Source organism: Mercenaria mercenaria, chromosome 7, assembly GCF_021730395.1.
Source record: "Mercenaria mercenaria strain notata chromosome 7, MADL_Memer_1, whole genome shotgun sequence".
NCBI lineage: Eukaryota > Metazoa > Mollusca > Bivalvia > Venerida > Veneridae > Mercenaria > Mercenaria mercenaria.
In genome coordinates this window covers 452276-462396 of record NC_069367.1, presented here as the reverse complement: position 1 = coordinate 462396, position 10121 = coordinate 452276, and positions in this window count along the sequence as shown.

Genomic DNA, 10121 nt, shown 5'->3' with positions numbered 1-10121 from the left:
TTTTTCCCTCTTTCAATTTGGACAGGGAAAAACTGTTAAATGAGTGCTTACCAAAACAAAACTGACTGAAAGGGAACTGCAGACCAGATCAACTCACGGATGTGAGGCTGTCTTGGTCCCTGGTCGCAAAGGCAACTCCTCCCGCGCCAGGGAAGGTTGAAAAATCTAAATTTATTCAAACAATACATCACGGTCTTAAAAACAATATTTTGGGAAATCTTTGTCAAACATTTTTTGACTGAAGGGGAAAAAATCATCTTTTTTAATAACCCATCCTAAACTTTTTAACACAACAAAGTACCAATCGTGATATCATTTCATTTAAAATTTTTTAAATTTCAACATAATTTTATACAGCACTGTTTTTTCCCTGTAAATTCTCAAAGGCTGGGCCGTCTTCAATTTGGGTAAAACTGTTACCACTTTTTTTTCAAAAGGGGTTCAAAGAAAGTTTACTACGGAAACAAAAATACGACAATGTGTGGCTATCTTGGCTCAGGTCGCAAAATCATTTCCCCCACAAGCAAAGGTTTTTTTAATTCCTCGTCAGTTCAATGTACTCAAGCAGCAGAAAAAAATTCTTCTTTATATGTAAAAAAAAAAATTAAAAAAAAATAATTCTAGGGGGACTTTTCCTGTCAATCTACAAACTACCGCACTTTAAATGGTCAATAAAACTATAAATTGCAAAAAAGCCCATTGTTCAATTTTGTGAAAATTTGAAGAACCAAAAACACTAGGCCTACAAAACCCGACGACAAAAAAAATATAGATTATTTATAAACCCTTGAAGAAAAAAGTCCAATTAAAAATAAAAAATTTCCAATAAAAAGTTTCTTTTTTCTTTTTTCATTCATCATCTATTAACCATACTGTACTATTTATATCTATCGTGTCCAGTGATAAAATTAAATTAAACCCCATCCTCCGTGGGGGAAACCCCCTTCGATAGTAAAACCCAAATTTTTTGAAATCAATTAAATTTTGAAAATACCTTTTTTTAGACTTTTTAAAGGGTTCTAGAAAAAATGATAATACATTTATTTGAGTTTTTTTTTTAATTAAACCCTTTTGCAAATAGCCCTTTTTAGTAAATCCGTTTCGTTGGAAAGGGCACGGCCCTGGCCCTTGCACTTTTGGGAAACTTTATTTAGCCGGCCCTGAAAACCAAAATAATGGCTTGCGACCCGCTGGCCGACCAAAAGCCAAATTGGGAGGGTATCTGTTCGCTACCATTTCCTTAAATTGCAAAGACTTTTAAGCGAACAGCATGGTCCTGCCAACAGCGCGGATGCGAAGGGTGGTCTGGATCCATGCTGGTGCAAAGCCCTAGGTTTGGGTTTTTTTTATGGCGTGGCTCATATCTCGAGTCTTTTTCCTTTCAAAGGCTACTACACGCAAATTTTTAGAGGATGAACGTTTTAGGGCACAAAACACGGGGCAGATTTGGAGTCTAAATTCTCCCTTATTTGATACCCCTTTCCCCATATATGGGCTATGGGGGTAAATATCGTTACAGTTTTAATTCTTTCAGAATTGCTTGGCTGGTATAGTCAGGAAAAAAAACGCATCACTGAAGGGGCCCAAATTCTTCCTTCTTGGGGCCCTCCAGCTGCGTCTAATAAAAACCAGTGTTTGAGGTGGTATGACGCTTGTAAACCCGCTTACCAAAAAAATGTGTTAAAAATTTTTTTGAACCACAAAGTCCTAAAAAGGGGTTTCATTACCTTTTTAAAATTTCATTGGGCGCGATGCCTAAAATGTTTCTGATTCCTCTTTTTAAACCAAAACTTTCAATGTTGCACATGGCCAACAAGTCACAGCTATAAAGGGATGTAATCAAAAAGAAAGGGTTTAAAAGCTTTTAGTACGATTTTTTATTAAATTTTGAAAATTTGACAAAATTTTTTCGAAATAATTTTACAAGAAAATTAATATTTTCAGGTTTTATAAAACAAAGGGCCCAAAGTTTTTGGGGCAACCCTTTTTAAAGTTGGGAACTGGTAACACTTTTTCCCTAAAAAAAAATTTAAAACTTTTACCCTTTTTAAACGAAATTCCAGTTCCCCCTTTTAAAAAAAAAGGGGGGCCCCTTTTCTTTTTTTTAAAACCCAAAAAGTATTTCGGGTTTTGAAATTTTTTGTTTTTTTTTAAACGAAAATAATTTTTTATTTCCTTTAAACCCCAAACTTCATTTTGTTAATTAAACCAAATCTTTTCTTTAAACGAAATAAGTTTTTTTGGGGTTTAAAAAAAAAAAAAAACAAAAAAACGTAACGAAAAATCAGTTCGTTTTAAACGAAATAATTTTTAATTATTCCTTTTAACCGGAAAAATAAACCATTCGTTTTTTAAAAAATTTTTATCTTAGAGAAAATTTGTTTAAAAAGAAATAACCTTTTTTCTTTTTCCTTTTTTTAAAAAAAACAGATTCGTTTAAAAAGTTTTTTTTCTTTTTTTCTTTTTTAAAACGAAAATTCTTTAAAAAAACGGAAATTTGTTTTGTTTAAAGGGAAATTGTTAGGCCCCCCCTTTTAAAAGGGGAAATATTTCCCCTTTTTTTTATAAACGAAAAAAAATTTCTTTAAACGGGAAAAACTTATTTCCCCGTTTAACGACAATAATTTTTGCAAAATAAAATTTTTTTATTTTTTTTTTTAAACCCCCCCCAAAAAAAAAATTTTTGGAAATAAAATGATAAAAAATTTTAAATTTTTTCTCTTACAATTTGCGTACCTTAACTGTTTAAATTGGTGTTACAAAAAAAAACAAAAAAAAAAAAACAAAAAAAAACTGAACTGAATAGCGAACAGTGCAGACCATGATCAGACTGGTCTCTGCACTGGTCGCCAAAGGCAGAATCACTTGCCGCCAGCAGGCTAAGGTTTAATATAGTACTCCTACTACTTAGAGCCGCATATCGACGTATTAAGACCGATTTCGTATTTTGTAATCAAATACTTTGTGTAGAGTCTTTAGAGTCATAATTCTTGTTTACGAAAATTTTGAATAGTTAGTAGACAATTAGTTTACATTTTAGCGTATATTTTCATGAGGTTATAAAAATCACAGACGTTCAATGATGTTCAACTTAGCTTTATTAAATGTTTTATTTACTGTTAGTTCAATTATTAGCAATTTTTATCGCATAAACTATCAGTTTGAAAAAAATATTGTGTACAGATGAATTTGTTAATTGTTTACCCGTGATATTGCTGCACGATATGCTTCAGTCACACTACACCGTATAACGTTAACGGACGCCAACGTATATAATTATATAGACGAACAACGTTCAATTAAGGTGAAGAAGGTGTATGAGGCGGAATTTTCAAAAACAATTTACATCCTAGATAACATACGTAGATAACAGCAAAAGTTGATATTCACCCGATTTTACAATTATTGAAAAGATCAAATGCACACTTTTTACGCAAATGACGTCCGAAAATTCACCTTTAAGCCTAGTCGGAAATAGTTGTGACGTTGCCGTTTTTTCCCTGGCGGTTATTTAGTCTCGGGCATTCATTTTATTTAAAAAGTATTTTTGTGCCATTTTATATAAATGCCAGTCGAAACCTAACGGTGATGTAATTTTCAAATACATAATCCCGCTATTCGCTGAAGAATGCTTATTTTATGCAAAAATCATGCCAAAATCTTTCTATGAGATTATTATTTTCGTGCGGAATGACTAAGTAGTGTGCAAAATCTTGTCCATAGATTTTTTTAAAAAAGTAATATTATCTTATGGAATTATTTTACTGAAAAATGAGCAAACAAAAATCTAGGGTCACCGACTTCGTTTTCGCTGTTTTATCATAAATTTTCACCATCCCCATTTTCTCGCGCATTTTTCAATCATAAAAAATCATGAAAATCATTTGATAAATCAATGAAATACACGTCTACCAATAAATGTTAGCCCACAGCGACACTGACTGCACGCGAGTTTTGTTAAGTGATAAGTTTGTGAGGCTGACTCTTTCGATTAATTAAGTTGTAACCATAAATCTTAGCATGTGTTGTTCCGAAATCTGACCCCTACGGAAATGACGTTTCTTGTATAAATTGGGAGCATGCATTACTGGTCCATAGAATTTTTTTAAAATTTACACAATTATTTTAAAGGCATTTCTCAGCAAAATAACGAAAAAAAAGTCCTTGACTACCGACTTCGTTTTCGAGCTATGAAGTCGCAAACAATGATAAAGTCTCAAATGGCGCTATGGGCGGCGTTTGACGTTGCGCATTTTCCCGCTTTTTTTCTGACGTTACGCAAACGTCTTATTACTAAAACTGTGTATGCTGTTTGCAAATAGATATTTAGCCTTTCCGTTTTAAAAAAATATTTTCTAAAACATACTTTCATTCTTGTATTTCCAAATCATTATATTCATAGTTGTCTTTATCACGTAAACATATGTGGTAATTTCAAGTTACCTACTTAGATTGTACAATTGCAGAGACAAAACACAATTAAGCCCGTGTATATACACGTACATATACAAATATTCGGTCGGAATAATCTGATTTTTCATTGTCTTCCGTGGTGAAAAGAAAGCCGTACATTTTTTTTCGCATGAATGTTAGGACATATTTCAAGATGTGTTTTTTTAAGTATAATATACGGTGCAACTGGTGGTAAATTTCTTTGGCATAGAGAATGTAACAATTTGAAATATATCTTTTTATGTGTCCTCAATCCTGCTGACCAGAGGCAGTTCAGAATAAAGATATGAATTTACACATTTTGAAATACAATAAAACTACCCTTTGCGCTTCAAATGCAGCGACATGCTCCCCACACCCTAACCGTCTCAGGATTTCACCAATGCTTGAATCTGAAATAAGAGGATAATTGGAAAAAGGGCTCAGTTGGAAAAATACAGACATGACTTTCCATAGCTTACAAGTGTAGCTTTACCATTTCACCCATATGTATAAATGATCTCAACTGCATATAGAAATTGAATGGATTTATTTTCATAAATATTTCTGTGAAATTTATATCAAAAATTATTGATCTTCTTTTCAGATGATTATATAAATTTCAACAATGAAATCAAATTATATCGGTATGCCAGGACTCTGTCATAGGTATCTTATTTATTATAAGTATCTGTTGTATTTTTATGGCTTGTCATTTAAAAATGGTCTGACAGTGGTAGTTAATTGAGACTACTCGAGTTTTAAGTGCCATTTAACCTGTTTGACCTCGATGGGAATTACCAGATTTGTTGCTGGCTATGGATAAATCCACTTTGAACATAATATCTACTCGATACACTGTTTTAAAGCAGTTAAACTATTTCTACATTAATAGGTAAGATAATACTTTTATTATTTATAAGGCATATAAAATGCTGATCTTTTTCTCTTTGGCATCAGAGTGCTTAACACTTCACTTCTGTTTTGCATAAGTCAGATACATGCATACATGTATGAAAAGAGTAGGTTAAAATTTACTACTCATCAGATATGGCTCAGTTGGGGATATTGTTAAACACTTTTATAACACGGGTGAAATGCAACCACACAGTGAACAAAGGACACATAACTGCGGATGTTAAATAATATTAAATTAAATAAAAAAAAATTAACATTGTTCTTTATAATACCAGGTTATTTAACATTGTTCTTTATAATACTGAGATATATTTGAATGAGTAGCCAGCTGAGAAAACATACTGGACGTGCTGCTAGGCGAGTCCAATATCATGGTTTTCCCAGCTGGGTACAAGTCCAAATATATCTCGTATTGTACAGTACAATGTTAAATAACCTTTTCATTCTATATCTAAATTATTTTAGTTTAAATTAAAAATGATTCAGTGAATATTGTATTTCTGCCTTTCTGTATTTCCAGATGCATAATCAAACTCTGTACATAGAGTGCATACTTCATCCGATCTACATTCGGAACATTTTCACGTGTTTCGGACTTCGTCGTATGTTTAACATGGGACTGTTGAACCTTCCAAATATGGAAAGATACAGATATTTTTGTACGGTCACATGTCAAATAAACATTCACGATTTGATAAATAAAATAGAATATATATATAGAATAATACCATGTAATATGCTGTATTCTTGTATTTTTTAAAAGAACAATAGTTTTTACTGATTGACTTGACACGTGCTTGTTAAAATCATAAATTAATTTGATATATTATTATATATATTAATTTCTTTAAAGGGCAGAAAATGATAGCAATCTGTTGTGAACTTAGTACTCCTTTACTGTTCTAGTTACACAAGTAGCTACTTGGACAATTAGATTTACATATTCTTTTTGAAACTTGTTTAAGACTTACAATCAAATTCTATAACTATTTTTATATACAGTAAGTCGGCCGTCATGAACCAAGCTATCAAGGTCTAGTCTGCATTCAACGAAATTGATGTCCAGCAAACTACTACGTAGGAAAATATATGTCCCCCGAGTCCCCCAAAGTAGTAGTCTTACTCATTTCGCTTATCGGGATGACTTTTTTACAATCTGATATTATATAGTATAGTTGTCATCCCTCTATTAACTGGACAGCGGCTGTCGGAAGTTATCACACTGTCCCGTAACGTCTTATTATTTGGACTACCCATGTGGTACATAAGTCATAACTGTACTTTGTTTAGAAATTCACACAAAAAAAAACAAATATTCATAGAACTTCTACTTACAATTATGGGACATCCCTTCATTACACAAAACCTCATAAAATTATAAGAAAATGTTACTGAAAATGAGAGGGAAATACTGTAATGGCGGATTTAGAACTAAGGGAAGTTACTATTGTACTGCCAAAAGCAACGTAATGATCATGTCAAATTGTGACCAGATTAAACAGAATTTTCTGCGATAACAACATAAAATTATACAGCAAAGAAGGCAAAGATAAACAAACCTCTTATTTCCGTTAACAAATAAAAAGTTGTACTAATTTATGAATCAGAATTAGCCTAAAGTTTACCTTCGTTATCTGACTCTGAGTCAGACATTTTGTCACATGGAGGGGAAATGTTTCTATGCGCATGGGCACCGGAAGGCGATAATACGACGACGATAACGCGAAAGTACGATGGTGATAACGCGACAGTACGATGGTGATAACGCGATAGTACGATGATGATAACGCGACAGTACGATGGTGATAACGCGATAGTACGATGATGATAACGCGATAGTACGATACTACGATAACGAAAACGCGATATCACGATATTACGATGGTGATAACGCGACAGAACGATGGTGAAAACGCGATAGTATATCGCATTATCATCATCGTACTATCGTACTATCGCGTTTTCGTTATCCGTAGAATTCCGTTAGGGCCATCGCCTTTGTATGTGTTGATCTGAAACGCGATACTCGATAGTACGATGATGAAAACGCGAAATCACGATACTACGATAACGAAAACGCGACAACACGATGAAGATAACGCGATACTACGATAACGAAAACGCGATAATACGATAGTACGATGATGATAATGCGATATACTATCGCGTTTTCACCATCGTACTGCCGCGTTTTCACCATCGTACTGTCGTATTATCGCGTTTTCGTTATCGTAGTATCGTGATTTCGCAATATTATTATCGTACTATCGCGTTATCACCATCGTACTGTCGCGTTATCACCATCGTACTGTCGCATTATCATCATCGTACTGTCGCGTTATCACCATCGTATTGTCGCGTTATCACCATCGTACTGTCGCGTTATCATTATCGCACCATGGCCTTCCGGTGCGCATGTGCATGCTAAAAATGAGAAGATTAGAAGTTATACTTTTAGAACTACAGCTTCTGTTCTAGCGATAGGGCGATATGCAGATTCGAACGCGGGTGCTAGTGTGTGAAAATCTTGATTTGTATTGATGATCCTCCTATAGCTACAGCTGCTAATTAGTCAAAAGCAAAAAATAATTAACATTTTTCCATGCTTTTTTAGCTTTCGTCAATTTAAGAGTCATTTACAGAAAATGAATTTAGGGAGACAAAGCGTGTTGGATGTTGAACAGGTTCAGAATGCTGTGCAGATATAATTTTACTGCATTTCTCATTCCTGTAAAATCATAAATAAAATGTCTGAGTAAGGGGCGTTAACTCACTTTTGGTTGTAAACTGCTTTACTTTTTATTTTATTTTTGCAGAAAATTGCCAGACTTTGATGCATTAAAAGAAACTATGTGCCATGAAAACTGCAAACAATATTCTTCGAATATTTGCGATGCTCCGATTTCAGTGTTGTTATGCGTCTTACGGAATTCAACATCAATGACCTGAGCTTTACAAGACATGCATTTGCTTTTCAATGTTGAAATATAAACCATCATATTTGTGAAAATATTCATCATCATATTTGTGAAAATATTCATGTCAGACCAAAATAAAAACAAACAAAAAACGCCCTGATCATGGTACAATATAACATTCTTTTTTTTCTTGTTATCATATACTATATAGAAAACTCAAACCGATTGACCTGCAGAGTTTTTGCCTAAGTACATATTTGGTTTTAGCTGAAAAAACTTTTTACAACCCATTAGCAAGCAATAGAAATCATTTTTAATTTCAACAGAGCTTAAATAACAAGATAAATAGAAACCAGAACACTGGAGAGGAAATTCTTCTGTGCGCATGGGCACCGGAAGGCGATAGTACGATGATGATAACGCGATAGTACGATGGTGATAACGCGACAGCACGATGGTGATAACGCGACAGTACGATGACGATAATGCGACAGTACGATGATGATAACGCGACAGTACGATGGTGATAACGCGATAGTACGATAATGATATTGCGAAATCACGATACTACAATAACGAAAATGCGATAATACGATAGTACAATGGTGAAAACGCGACAGTACGATGATGAAAACGCGATAGTGTATCGCATTATCATCATCGTACTATCGTATTATCGCGTTTTCGTTATCGTAGTATCGCGTTATCATCATCGTGCTGTCGCGTTTTCGTTATCGTGGTTTCGTGATTTCGCGTTTTCATCATCGTACTATCGAGTATCGCGTTTCAGATCAATACATTCAAAGGCGATGGCCCTAACGGAATTCCGTAAATAATAGCTTTTGAATATGACATTTTACCAATACCTTATTACACCTCACATGATAATTATTATGTTATTTTTAGATACCATACATATATCTTATAAGGAACGATCATACCGAGTTGTGTCGCGAAGCGACGAAATTCGGGATCGATCCCTCTACGGTAACATGCGATATACCGAATGAGATATATACTATCAAATTAAAAAAAAATGTTCTTCCGGCACGCGCACAGAGCGTCTGACTTCGGATTTTTTTAGAAGAATACGCTTTTTCCTTGCACCTAATAAGCGTCCATATAACTTGTCGGAACCGCAACGTCTTGCACATCGGTACAAATTATAGACACGTAGTGTTCACTTGTAAAATAAAAGCACCTAAATATAGTGAGCTCAGTTCGTATAAATAAAAATACCTCTCCGGAGAGCGCACTATCCAAGAGGCGGAAATTACCTTTAATACAATACAATGTGGGCAGTGTTATTTTTATTCCAAAATCTACCTTTAAATTGATAGGAAATCGATCCTACGTGTAGCTACGAAAATCCGGATCGATCCCTCTACGGTAACATGCGATATACTGAATGAGATATTTAATATCGAATTTAAAAAAAAATGTGTCCTTCCGTGCTGCCAGACAGTTCTTTTCAAATGTTATGGGATGAGGTGAAGTAGGATCGATTCCCGATTAAAACAGTGCCTTATTTCGTATTAATTACAATCAGTTAGTTCATGGTCGCAATGTTGTAATAAAGATCACATTATTATACCAAATTAGATCCTACGAGTAATGCCCAGGTATAACACGGGTACAAAGTCATACGATATATAAGTATTTGATATCCAATTCACAGTAAGATAATAATATTCTTTGTTACAAATTTTTAAGTGATCTATTAGACCTTTACAACGGACACGGACAATGTAGACGTACTATGTACTATTGTCAAAATCTGGGATATTTCTCAAAACATAAAAATTGAAAAACATAACCGCAGAGATCATGCGTTTTATTTTTTAAGACACCAAA